General features: G+C 35.8%; 1 protein-coding gene and 1 pseudogene across 1 annotated transcript in view; both read left to right on the forward strand.

Annotated features, from left to right (window-relative positions):
* LOC148215118 (cilia- and flagella-associated protein 184-like) overlaps positions 1–1251 on the forward strand; it is a 78689-nt pseudogene extending 77438 nt beyond the window's left edge.
* ROBO1 (roundabout guidance receptor 1) overlaps positions 1–14750 on the forward strand; it is a 245797-nt gene that overhangs the window by 136646 nt on the left and 94401 nt on the right. The gene's annotated exons all lie outside the window — the stretch shown is intronic.

Raw genomic sequence — 14750 nt, forward strand, 5'->3', positions numbered from 1 at the left:
TTCATTGGCTTCCTGCTACCAGTTTTCAGAGACTTTGGAATGTTTCAGTATAAAATGAATAGATATGGAAGCGTGTTCACTATAATATTGTATAAGAATTACACATTTTTAGGGAACAGGTTATTGGTGTACCAGTCAGCTCTTTGAGGTAGGCCTGGGTAAGAAACAGTCACAGCAAAGACTACTGGAACTATATTTTATTGTTGCAGGTTATAACAAAAATTCTATTGTTGTAGAATTGTGAAAGCCAGTGTTTCCTCTGCTCTCTCTTATACTAAACAGAATCAAGTGGGGATATCTTTCTCACTCCTTCTTTCCAAGTTAAGTAGCAGCAAAATGAGCTCATGGAAGACTATTGGCAGCTGCTATCAGAACAAGGCCACCTCTGCCACTATAACACAAAGCTTGTCTTGAACAAAGCTAAGGCTAAGCACATCCTGAAGAGCAGATCTTGAACAAGGAGCAGCTATTTCCTGGCCATACTAGAGGAATTGCATAACCAGTAGGTGGAGAAGATGGCTTGGTGCTAGAACCAGACATGCTGTCCAGTGGCCCTGTAATCAAAACTGGCCGAGGTGGACAGTGAATAGAAGTCTTGCCAGGAAGTCAAGAAGAAGATACCTGAATACACCATGGGACAGCATCTGGAAGCTGTCATCAAGGAAATGAACAAAACCAAGCTATGAAACAAAAAGAAAAGGAAATAACAGATGTTTGGCTTGAAAATATCAAATTGAAATATAGGATCAAAAACCTGAGGCAAGTGTAAATGCCTAAGAACTGGCAAAAGGCCTACGCTGAAGACTTTGAGCAGTTGAAAGTGAAAAACCTGAAAAACTGAAGAGCACAATGAGATTATTTCAAAGCTCTGGTGAAAGGTCACCAATACCATGCAAGTCCTGTCTCCAATAAAAGAAAAACTGCAATTTGTGGAAACAGAGAATCATGACCAAAAGATTTAGTCAATGGCAGTGTAAGGTATCTTGGCCCAAAAGAGATAAGGCAAAGCAGGTTAATAATAAATTGACAATCAGACAACCTCACCTTAAGTGTAGTTTATTTGGAGATATATTGACTTTGAGGAGAAAGTTAATGCTGCTGAAACACTAAAACAGACATTGGAAACACTGAAGCATCATCATGCTGGACTTTCCCTTACTAGCAAAAAGGATCAAGAATAAGATCAAAGGGGTAAAATCTTTTCTGACATTCCACATGGCTTTACTTTTAATGCTGAACAGAATAAAGTGATGTTTGTAAATAAAATACTGTAAAAAATACTTGTTTGAGTCTTCAGATTATATTCTAGCAAAATGCATATTGTCATGAAAAAATTGTGCCTCAAAACTAAACAGCTACTTTTAGTGCTTACATAAGCAGAAAGGTGGGATAGATATTTAAATAAATAAAAAATGAGTTTGAAGACAGTTTGCATAAGGACATGTAACTTATGAGTATCTAGGCTTTCACCAGACATTATTAGTTTAAATATTTTGTTTGTATCTTTAATCTTGGTATTCTTGGTCCTAGGCTCTGAGGTACTTCATTTAATTATTTTTTCAGCTTGACAACAATACCAGACTTGCAGTTCTCAGACTGTGTGCTGCGGCTGGTGCTGAGGGATATTTTTTCACTTTTGCCATGTACATTTGCAATACCTTATCTTTGTGAGGCTGTTTTTTTGGCAATCTTTTGGTCTAGGGGTACCTTGAAAAAATTACTGAGAGAATAAGGGCACTATAAACTGAGAAAGTTTGAGAACCTTCCTGTACTAGACAAATAGTTACAATCAGAAAACTAAAAATATAGAGAAGTGCTTTTGATTGTTATCTATGTTTGTACAGTTTTAAAACTATGGTTTTGAACCAGAGTTGTGCTATGGAAACAAATACCTAAAAAAACAAGGAAGTGACAAACATGGGATTATTTTAGCCCTGATACAGAGAATTAATGGTATCTTTTGGTAATTTATTTTATGGTAATTTTGGTAATTCTTTTGATAATTTCTTTTATGACAGAGAATAGCCCCAGAGAAATTTCCTTATAGCGTATACCAGTCATTTTCACCACTTAAAACTGTATAAAACAAGCAGGTAATCTGAGCTGTTGTTGCAGAATAATCATCCAATACTGGGCAGAAACTGGTGTTTTTAAAACATTATTTTGATTTTTCACAACTTCGCATATATTTGTAGGAGAAAAATAAATGTCAAAAATAAGTCCAATGCATAAATGCTTCTGTAGAAGGCCTTCAATTCTGATGATTTTCCTTTCAGAGCTTTTTGAATGACACTCATTCAGAATGTTTAGAAAATTAAAACAATAGTGATCAATTTATCAGTTATTTGTTTATTTATTTGATTTATATAACTGTCCATCTCACATTGCATGACTAATTAATAGGGAAGAAAAAAAAACATCATCTACGTTACTCTGATTGCATAATGGAACTCTATGTAGTTTTGTGACCATTACTTTTAATACCTTGTTTTAAGGAACTGACAAAAGATATAGCTGTGGAGAACAGTCATATTTACAAACCTGATCTTATGTTATATTGTAAAAGGCAAATGATGAGATTTGTTTTAACAACTTTGTCACCAGTCTAACATCACTAGCTCAGATATTGTGAATTATGGTATTATGCTTTGTATTCAAACAAATTACATATACACTTTTCTTACTTCCCCAATGATAGAGTTGGGAATTTCCAAGGGGCAGGGGGAACTGTAGAAATAATTGGGACTGTTTAGAAAGGTTGTGGAGAACATCTTCTGTTCAGGAACTTCATGGGTTTAAATGCTGCTTACACAATGATTTTTCACCATTGCTAATACTTTGAAATGTGCAATTGGACTGTGCAGTGCTTTGGGTTTGAAGCAGAAGAAGTACTTTGGAGTGTAAGAGTACACTGTCATAGCATCTGTTGGTAACTTCTTAAAGCAGTTGCATCTTTTCTCAGGATTGCGTGGCTGCCCTTCAAAGCTGCAGCATGATCCTAGAAAAAGTTGTGTTTGGTTTAAGGAGTTACCAACTGATACTACATGTGTACTCCTACAGAACCTGGAACATCTTTTCCCTTTGAAAGCCAGTATTCTGTACAGCTTTGATGTGTGGTATAGCACTAAGAAATATAAAGAACTCATTGGATGCAGCTTCTTTTCATATATAGTTCACCACTGACATTTAAAAAAAAATGTGGGAGAGTATGTTAAAAACTTATTTTCTTTAAAATATAAATAGTAACAATTATTTATCTGATCAAAACAGGAAAACCAACAAATATATATTCTTCTATAGACTTCCATATAATTAGGAATCCTAATCATATGTCTTCTCAGTTGTGTGTTAGTCCATATGGATAACAGATACATGTGGATGGGATTCTCTTTTTGCAGACATTTGGAGAGGAGATCTAAGAAGATGGAGACTTAATTCAGGCAAGGATATACTAACATAGTTGTACTCACTCATTCACATAGCAGAGCAAAGCAAGAGAGGGGGAGAGGGGGAGAGAGAGGAGGGGAGGGAGGGAGAGAGATGAAATAGACCTGATTTAACTAAGACTTCTGCATCACTATATTTTGAAAGGGAATATTTTTAAAGTCACACCCAGCAGAAATCCAGAGAGAGAGGGGGGGGGAATGTAATCAATGCCTCTCACCTACATGTGTGTGTGTAAATAGAAAGCACAAGATCTTCAGTAAAAATCTGCATGAAGCATAAAATCCTGTTTCCTTTCATTTTGTTTGGTCTACTGAAAAGAAACATCTGTCATATTATGTTTTCTGTACTTTTCCACCCTAGCAGTTACCCACATGAGTAAAGATCATGTGCACTATTAAATAGAAGATAAATGGACCAGAGTGTCTGTTGAAGTAAGTAATTTAGCAGAAAAGTCTTGATTAGACTAAATATGCTGAAATGTGCTTTCAGCATTATACAAGAGCTTTAACATCATCAGAAATATTTTTTTTTTCTTAAAAAAAAAGATTAAACTATATTATCTATAGACACAGGAACTACTTTATTTTGTTGGGATTACAAATCCTTTTTGTTTGTACACCATGTTATGGTTTGAGTTAGACTTAGTATATATTGGAGTATAATTATATGCATTAATAAATTTATTGGAGTATAATTATATAAATTAGGGTAATCATAAATACATTACCAATGGATTGCTCCAATATGACTAAGATTGGATCCAATACTTACTGCCTATATGGATTAATGCAAAACTGACATTTTTTCTCTCTCTCTCTGTATGTTTCTGATAGCATTGTATTGCAGAATATTTTTTTAAAGTATATTAGCTTCTTAAACTGAAAGCTTAAAAAGATAGGGAGACCTCTCTAGTCAGTAGTTCCATAAGCAGAATATCTTCTTGCCTTACACATTTAATGGAGCTACAGGCGTGAATTTAATTTCCTTCCCAGTCTCTTTATGATCAGCCGCTTCCAGTTTGGTTTACTGCTACTAATGAGTCTGAATAAGTGTCTTGCACCTTTCCATTCAAGAGTGGCTTGCAATCTGAGGATCCTTCTGGAATCACAGATTCTCCTCGATGACAGACTTTGCACACCTTCATTTGATGCACTAGTTGTGCCCTTTCCTACATTGGAAAGCCTTCAAACAGTCACAAATGCCCTAGCCATTTTGTCAATTGCTGCAATGTGCTCTTCATGGGGCTGCCCTTGAGGACCACTCAGTTGGTACAGAATGTGGTGGTGCAGGCAATAATAGGTATGCCTAGGTATGCCTATGTGACAGCCATGTTTTGTGAATTGTACTGGTTGCCAGTTTGCTTCTGAATAAAATTCAAGCTGCTGGTTATGACCTATAAAACCCTCCAGGCATAGGCCTGGTTATTTGAAGGACTGTCTGTCTCCAGTGGTATCTGGCCTGCTGGTTCAGGCGGGTAAGGTGGTTGTGTTCTGGGTCCCTTTAATTAAACAGTTTCATCTTTTGGGACCCAGGTACATACCGTTTCTGTCATAGTGCCTGCTCTCTCGAATGAGGTTTCCCCTAAATCCAGGTGGCTTCCACCCTGATGGTGTTCTGGTGGTCTTAAATACCTCTCTCTCCTCCCAGGCTTCGGACTAGTGTAGTTGGAGATTCTCCTGGATATATGATATCTGTTTTATGAGTTGACTGGATTTGCCATGTATTTTCTGTTTTATATAGATTATTATTATTTTTTTTAATATTGCCTTGTACTGTGAATTGCTCAGAGTCAGTCTGGAATTGGGTGGCTCTAAATGGAATGAATGAGTGAATGAATAAATAAATAAATAAATAAATAAATATTTCACCTACCCTAAACAATCTCCAGGACTAGAGGTTTCAAATGTTTCAGTTGCACTTCTCTTTTTAGTCAGACCTGGGTGAATAAATAATAGTGCTTAAAAATCTTTAAAGCAAAGCACAGGTCTCTTAGCACTTAATTTCACATACCATTTTCATCTGCACAGAAAACAAGTTATATCATCAAGAAGATAAATATAATCTTAGATGAACTGGTAAGACATGCAGATACATGTATATAGGCCATTATAACAAGTATATATGGAGGCAACTTCAGAGAGTTGACCTGTAATTTATGTGACTTCATTAGAAGGTAGTCCTCAAATTACAACCACAAGAGGGAATGGAAAATTCATTGTTAAGCAGTGAAGTCATTAAGTGAGGCATCACATGATCGCACCTCATTTTATTACCTTTTTTGCCATGGATAATGATTAAGCAAATCACTACAGTCATTAAGCAACACATCATGTGACCATGACTTGTGACCTTCCCTGCCAGCTTCCCCACTGACTTTGCTTGTCAGAAGCTGGCTGGGAAGGTTGCAAATGGTGATCACGTGACTGCAGGATGCTGCAATTGTCATAAATATGTGACTGTTGTCAAGTGCCTGAATCATGATAACATGACCGTGGGGATACTGCGATGGTCCTAAGTGCAAGGTCCTACAAAAAGGTTTGGTCTTGACTGTCTTTCAGAATGCAACAAGGGAGCATGCCTTCATGAGAAACAATGTGTTCTCTTTCTCTGTCTCTCTGTTCTCTCACCCAAATCCAATCTCAGTACAGATGGAATTCTCAATATAAACCTGTCAGCTAAATGCACCATTTATGCCCTTGTGAAGAATTGTTTGAAAACTTCTAGAGTTAATAGGCTTCCTTGGCATGGCTCCCACTGAATTTCCTCAGTTTGTTTCTGATCATCACCACAAGGGCATATTCATTTATGGAGTTTGTACTTCCTTTTCTCCATCTACTTTTCATTTCATTTCATTTATTTCATTTCATTTTTCCTGCTTTGTGAATGCTATCCTTTCATTCACTCACACGGGCCCATTCTGCAAATTCCAGCACTGCAATAGCAATCTTCCTTGCATGGACAGAAGTTTTGTCTATTGTGCTTTAGGGACTCTTAGTTAAGTAATGACAGGTTTAGAAAACAGGCTCATTACAATTATGCTTTTCATTTACAGACTACTCTTTATGAATAAGCTCTTAGAGCAGTGGACTCTGAGCCTACTGTATCCAATTCAGTTTGTTTCAGAGTTCCCAATATTTCTCATAAATTTCTGTGGACATTTGATACATTATCCTGACAATGTCTGAGATTTGTATCTCCTACTGGGAATCCCCATGACTTTGCAATTTTACTTACGGCACTGGAGAAATCCTTTGATAAGCAACTGAAATCTTCTAATATTTCTGTCCAGCTTGATCATGTTCAGGACAAAAAGATGAAACGTACAAGTACTAAGGTGTACCCTACGACTCATAACAGCAAATCCTGATCCCTGTAATTACAGTTCCTTCATGGTTGCACTCTCCATTTCTGCTAATGCCTCTTTTTGCTACAATTGCTAATTTGAAACATGCATCCCAGGCTTAGATTCAATTTCAGAGAGAGAAAACTGTGATGGTTGACTACAATCTCGTGAGGGTTCTGTCCTAAAAAGCACTTTTCCTCTCCATAAGCCTCTATCATCAATGTTAGTTTGAACTTTTGCATGAACCTTGCAGCAATACATAACATTGTGATGCTATCCAATATGTGTTTTGGTCCCTCAGCCTCATATTCATTTTCTCCATCCAAACCATGTCCATCTGTTTAAATTCAGTCAGTAATTATTTCCATTGCAAATCAGTCAGAAAGCTTCTAGAGTTCATGAAATTTCTTATCAAAACCCCTACCCTATGCATGGCCTGCATGATTGGATAGGTGTGGCTATCATCAAGTGTCTCCAGATGCTGATATTGACAGATGTTCCCAAGAGATATGTGTCATCATTTAGGAGTATGTGAGCTGGGATGGAAAGAGGTGTGAATTCACAAATAACCACTCAAAAAATTCAGTTATATACAAATAAGAAGTTCTTCATCAAATGCCTTTGTACTAGGCTCAGACATATAGGATAGCTGAAATATTTTAATAAGAATATCTCAGAATTTGTGGATTACAATGCTGCTGAATTTGTTTGGTTTCTAGTTATCAGAAGAAATTTCTTAATATATTTCATTTGACAATATCAAAATTACAAAAGTAGTGTGATAGTCTTGGCTTTTTAAAAACCACAGATAGGTAAGGAATTTTGGTTAAGCAGCATCAGAAACATTTTTGCTGATGTTTTATTTGAATCACAAAATCATGGAATGTAATCTGCTTCAATACTTCCAGCAAATAAATGGTTGTTAGAATTTCTTTTGCCAAAACATACCAGAGCTATTTTTTTTTAAGTATCAGCCAAAGATTGAATACAATTATTTATGTCAATGAATACAAATCAACAGGACCTCTGGTTTTATTATTTCTCTGGGAATCTCTGTACAATTTAAGAACAACCTATAGTAATATCAGTGTATAATTAGGTTTCACCTTGATCCTCCATTGGCTAGCTTGCTTATATACTATCAGCAAGGGATTTAAATTTACCCTGCACAGTTTAATTGGTGTTTGTGTAACATGTACACATAGAAGTTGAAATCAATGACAAATCTTGTGTGCCATCTGTTTAACTAGATTTTCTTTCTATTAAAACATAAACCATAGTTACCTGAAAGGAAGATGATTCTAAATTTCAGATATGTCCCCCACCCCGAAGCAAAGAAAACTAAAAAACTTTGTACTGTTAGCCAATACATACTGAGAATATTAATAAATCTTACTCTAATTAAAGGTGAAAAATATGAGTCCATAACAATCACAAGCATGTTGTATTCCCCCCGCATTTTGTATTTAGCATAAAAGCTGTCCACCTGATGTTTCTTTACCACATTTTTCAGTTGAAAAAAACATTCTTGTATATGTTAGTTGATACATAGATTAATTTACATTATAGCAATCTTAAATTATTTATACTGTTAGGGGTAATATGTGTTCCCATTGTTTATGGCAGTAGCACTTCTCATTAAAATGCCTTGTTCCTTTTTTAATTAATTCTCCAGATAATTTAATGTGGCCCATGCTTTCATGAAATGTGTATATGAAGATTCAGTTGCTTCTGTTGCTGCTGAGTATATTTCTTTTAAGGAAAAAAAAAAAACTGACTGAAGTTTCTGTAATTTTTTTTTTAAATAAATAATACAGTTCAGGGCTGTGCTCATTTATCATATAAGAAATTATTGAATAAATTACCAACTGATTTGATTTCTTTGCTACAAATACACTAAAATTGCATGCCTCTTAATGCTGTTGCTTTATCCAACTATGTTTCTCATTACAGTGGACTACTACCCTACCATATAAATTTTGTAAGAACCATAAATATATATTACCTCAAAATCTGACAAAATATAGATTAATTTCAGACTTATGGAATATAAATTTGCTACAATTTTTATTAGAAAATCTAGTTATAAAGAATTGCATTCATTATAGGATTGAATAAAAGCAGATAACACAATTTACTTTACATCTGGTAAAAATGCAACATATTCTTTCATGTATATACATATGCATGCAAGTCCAGGTACCTGGAAGAACTTGTACTAAAACAGTAAGATCTAAGTAGTTATTTGTTGGAATGTGCCAATTAAGAAGCAAGGAAAATCCTTCCTTACATTCAGAATGGGATACAAAATTAACAAATATTAATAACAAATATTAATTCAATTTATTTAGAGAGTGTGGTATGCAATATTTTTGTGGTAATATGTATTTGTTTATTGATTATCCTTTCTGAGAACAGTCCACTCATTTCTAATAAGGTTTATTTAAACAAGCAAAACATTGTATAAAACACTTAAAATAAGTTTACATTCAGTTTCAAAATAATTGATATTTGAAATATCAAACAATAGAACCAGCAGCAAAATATAAGTAGTAAAACTCAAAACAAAATCCATTAATTTATTTCTTATAAAATATTTGACCTGTATGTATCCTTCAATGTCTCAAGTTCAAAATTACTTTCACTTGAACTTAATAGATTCTATCTTGAGCTTGAAACAGTTTCCCTAAAGCCATTTTTTAAACATAAAGCAAATGCTTCAAATGCAAAACAGGACACTTCAAATTCAAAGCAATTCAATTTCAAAACAGTTTACATTTCTGTATTAAACAGTATGGAAAATATATGAGAACTTTGCAGAACTTCACAACGTAAAACCATAGGGTGAGAAGAAATTCTGCAATACCATCTTCTGAAGATGGCCACCCAAATATAGCTGGAATCCCTGTAAGATCCTGTACCCATACCTAGCATATACAGCTTTATTGAAGGATATATAGTTGATATCAAAAGCCACTGAGATGTCCAAGAAAATCAGGAAGATCCTATTTGCATTGTTTCTCTCCTGGCAAAGATGATCTTAAAACGTAGCTAAGGCAGGCTCAATCCAAAGCTAGTCCTAAGCCCCAATTTAAAAAGTAACTAAAAATGCATATTTGATTCCAGTTATCCATTAAAATCTTAAGAGGTTAAATTTTCAGTTCATTAATTCTTCATCTCAGTTGGGGTGGGAGTATTTAAGACAATATTTTATAGCAAAAAATTCAGTTCATATAAAAAGGATAGATACCTTTAGAACATGGGATGCTCAGAACAGCAAAGAAATGACCTAAATAGAAGAAATGGTGAATCAGTAGTCATCACAGTTATTAACAATCCATTATTCAGGTTACTACCTAAGCCCTGAAAACAAAAGCAGGCATTTAAATTGAAAAGTCTTCAGATCTTTCCAAATCTAGAGGTTTTATAATGTGACATAATTTAAATAATGGAATCTTTTTCTTTCTTTCTTTCTTTTTTGGAATATTCAGGCCACTGAAAAGTTATGAAGGCAATGTAGTTTCCACTTCCCCATGGATACTTGATTTTTTTCTAGTATTGTTAATACCATATCACATGTAACATTAACATTAGATCATAGGAAGAAACCAAGATCAGATTCAAAGATCATCATTTCCCATAATGACCAGATGAATGCTCAGACAATTGCCCTCTCCAACTAATTATTAATCTTAGAATGCCAGTTCAGATCTTACTATATAGTACATATCTATCATGACTAATGTCTAGTAAATAGAAGAGATAAAATTGCTTGGATCCACTCCCAGTTGGAGGCTAAGCATGATGCAGGTCCAGTGGAGATGCTGGGGGAGTGGACTTACCCAGTTATCTGGGAACAGTTTGATCCTGTTGGACCTGAGGAAGTGGACTTCAGAGCTGCTAGTGCGGCTACCTGTGCATTATATCCTTGTCCCTCCTGGCTGGTTAAAGCCACCAGGGAGGGAAACTGGGGCAGGTACTAGTGGTGGTTAATTCATCCTTGAAGGAGGGGGTGTTCCCAATGCCTTTGAAAGAGGCCGTGGTCCATCCCCTCCTCAAGAAGCCATCACTAGATCCCACCCGTTTGGACAATTTTCATCCAATTTCCCACCTTCCCTTTTTAGGAAAGGTTGTGGAAAAGGTGGTTGCATGACAGCTTCAGAGGACCCTGGAGGAAACAGTTTATTTGGACCCCTTTTAGTCAGGTTTCAGGCCTAGTTATGGGACAGAAACAGCTTCAGTCACACTTTTAGATGATCTCTGGTGAGAACAGGATGGGGCTAGTATGCTCATCCTTGCTCTTCTTAACCTCTCAGTGGCTTTTGATATCATTGACCATGGCATGTTGATTGGGAGCAAGAGGTCCAGTCTGTGGCCCCTACTTTGTGGGCTGCCTCAGGGTTTAGTGCTCTTGCCATTCCTATTTAACATCTACATAAAACCATTGGGTGAGATCATCCAGCACCGTGGGATGAAGTATCATCAGTATGCTGATGATATTTAACTATATACCTCCATCCCAGGTGACCTAAGTGATGCTGTGGCTACCCTTTTTGCAGTGCCTGGAGGCTGTAGGGGCTTGGATGGGGAACAATAGGCTTCAACTAAACTTTTGTAAGGCAGAGTAGCTGTGGATATGCGGAGCCTCAAAATCTAGAAGCTTATCATCTTTGGTTCTGAGTGGGGTTGCACTATCCCAGACAGACTAGGTGCATAATCCAGGGGTCCTCCTAGACTCACAACTTCTGTTCAAAGAACAGGTGGCAGTTGTAGCTAGGAGGGCCTTTGTGCAACTTTGTGTTGTGCATCAGTTACACCTCTTCCTGGATCAGGAGGCCCTCCACGCAGTCACTCATGCCCTGGTCTCCTCCTATTTGGATTACTGCAATGCACTCTACATGGGGCTGCCCTTGAAAAGTATTTGGAAGCTGTAGCTGGTGCAAAATGCAGCAGTGCAGACAGTTTTGAATGCCACTAGGGTGGCACATATAACACTTCTGTTACATGAGCTGCATTGGTTGCCAGTTTGCTTCCAGGTCCAATTCAGGGTATTGGTTATTACCTTTAAAGCCCTTCATGGCCTATGACCAGGTTATCTGAGAAGCTGTCTTGCCCCCTTTATATCCACCTGTGCCACTCAGTCCAGCAGAAGGGACATGTTGCAGACCCTACCAGTCAAGGAATTTTGGCTGGTGAGGTCTAGGAAGAGGGCCTTTTCTGCCATGGCCCCCACCCTCTGGAACAGCTTACTACCTGAGGTGCAGGCTGCCCCTACTGTCCTGGCCTTCCAAAAAAGTGTGAAAACATGGCTATGCCAGATGGCCTGGGGGCCTGATGGGGGCTCATGTTGGAATTGGCTGGTGGGATGATCAGTACTGCTCCCCCCATCATCTTGAATTGTATATAGGTTTTTTATATAGAATCGTTATTAGTTATTTTAATATGGCTATTTATATTTTTATTGTTTTTATTGTTTCAGATTTTAATTGTAAGCCACCCAGAGTCACCCTCTGGGTGAGATGGGTGGCATATAAATTTAATAAATTAATAATAATAGTTAACAGTTAAGAATTGGGACCTTATTCTGAAGAAATAATCTCAGAATAAGACAAACAGAATAATCAATAGATCCATATCCAAACTCAATGGATAAGAAGCCAAGGTGGACAGGATATAGTAAATTCTGCATATGGCTGTCCAGATGTTGCTGGTATACAACCCCCAACATCATTTGGAATTAGCAGTGTTGGCTGTGACTGCTAGGAATTAACATTCATAAATTTAGACAGTACTCCAGCTGTTTACCATTAGAATAAGTGCTTCCTTTTCACCACTTTTGATATACATTTTGTTTCCATCTTTGGGAAATAATAGGATGGAAAATTCACCCTAAAATACATAAGATTCCATCAATAGTTGTGTACAGACACTCTCCTTTCCATTTTCCTGCTGATGAAGCAAAAAAATTCAAAAGACTGAGGTAGTCAGGAGGTTTCATTTCTGACTCACATCTCTCCTCTGAGCAGTTGCAGAAATAGAAGGATGGGAGGGAAAAGAAGATGAACATCAAAGGGTCCATGTGGCATTTATTAAGTGGTGGAATTAATATTGTGCTGCATCAGATTCCACTTTTTCCCCATATATATGCATGGATAATTTTTGGCATGGTATTGGAATGGGTTGGTCATAACAACTTACTGTGGGATTGTGTTTCTGGATTTTTTCAATCACAAAATTTTATGTGGTTGAAAAAATCTGTTCAGTGTTTAAAAGAATTAAAAAAAGAGTAAGGGATATTTTCTGTTTTCTGATATGGAAATGGAGAGATATAAATGAAATATTTACATTTGTGAGCACTGATATTTAAAATATTTAATGCTTCCCTTTCTGTAATGAGAGCTGCTATCATCAACCCATATTACATAGCAGAGGAACTGTAACAAACTCAAATTATCTTAATGGATCAGGAATAGGTATGGTATAGTAGCTGCTATGATATGAAAGGAACATTTGTTTATTTATTTTGCATTTATTTTAATAGATGATTGTGTATGTTTACCGGGGGGGGGGGGCACTAATATCTGTTTCCTTTCAATGTAAAAAAAAAAAAAAGGGAGTGACAAAAATAATGAAGAAAATTTTTATTTGTGAATCATCTCATGATCCTTTAAAGAGGTAACACAACTTTAAAAAAATGATAACAGAGGATGTTCTTATAAAGTAAAGGAAAAATACATTTTATAATGTACCATATAATATTTTTTTCCAAAGGAAACCTATAATCCACCTACTGGAAAAAGATCTGATAAAATAACATTTTTTCCATAAAAAAAATATGTTGTTTTGTGCCCTGTAAATAGCAAAAAGAGATCAAATATATAAAGATGACTCTTGAACTGGCAAGGAAGCAGATCAAAATACATTGCTTTTCCCATATCTTTCTTCAGTTTGAGAAAATTAAGAATAGATGGTGTGAAAGAGGAAGGTATCTCATGTCAGGTACTCTGCTTTATTGTGCTTTTCCTCCCAGTTGATTCAGGAGAATGCAGTGGACAATATTTGATTTGCTTGCATGTTTATGGTTACTATGCTGGACTTGTTCTTTTTTATTTTTCATTTATTTTTCAGCCACATTTCCAGTCCACTCATTGCTTTAGTTTTTATTTCTAGTGGAAGTTTTTAAATGATAGTTTTAATCAATTGTCTTTAAAAAAAAAATCTGTTTTACATTTTTGTTTTCAGCTTATATTTTTAGTTTACATTTTATAGCTCAGTTTTTATAGTTTAAGGAATATTTAGTTGTATATCATCTTGAGAAAGTCTTTCATGAAAGGCAATAAAATAATTCAAGAGTACATAAATATTTCTTTCAAGTTTTACTTTTGTTCTTTAGTAATATCCATACCTATTTTTAGGTAGGGTTATCTTAAAGCAGTTCCAAGCAACTTGGAAATAGCATGACAACCAAAGACTCACAATTGTGGAGATATTACACATACATGTAAATGAGGCCTAGTTTCTAAACATAATTCAAAGTGCTTGATCTGTAAAAACATGTGACACTAAGTAGTTGAAAGAATAATTAATCTAATTTAAACCTTCTTAGTAGCCATTGGTGGTGCCCACAGCTCCAGAAGCTGATGTATTGAAGGGTATTTTCTAAGATTATAATCTGTTTATAAAATTCATTCTCAAAGGAATAGCACCTAAGCACTATTGTCTTTTAAAATGTTACATGAAAGTTACCATTTATTCAGGCGTTTGGTTGGTATTTGTCCTTTTACGTTTTCTATGTTACTTTGACAGAGTGGGTACACAAAGACTGAAAAAATGTAGGCTATATCTTAACTTTTGATTCCTAACAACAGAAGGACAAGACTCTGGATATTGTTTGAAATAGATACGTGTAAAGAAAATAGGGAGAGGCTGTTAATCTTCATTAATCACAGTAAGAAAATAT

The sequence above is a fragment of the Python bivittatus genome, unplaced genomic scaffold, assembly GCF_059951505.1.
Source record: "Python bivittatus isolate LINGU-HERP-01145 unplaced genomic scaffold, Pbiv_v1 ctg000350_np1212, whole genome shotgun sequence".
NCBI lineage: Eukaryota > Metazoa > Chordata > Lepidosauria > Squamata > Pythonidae > Python > Python bivittatus.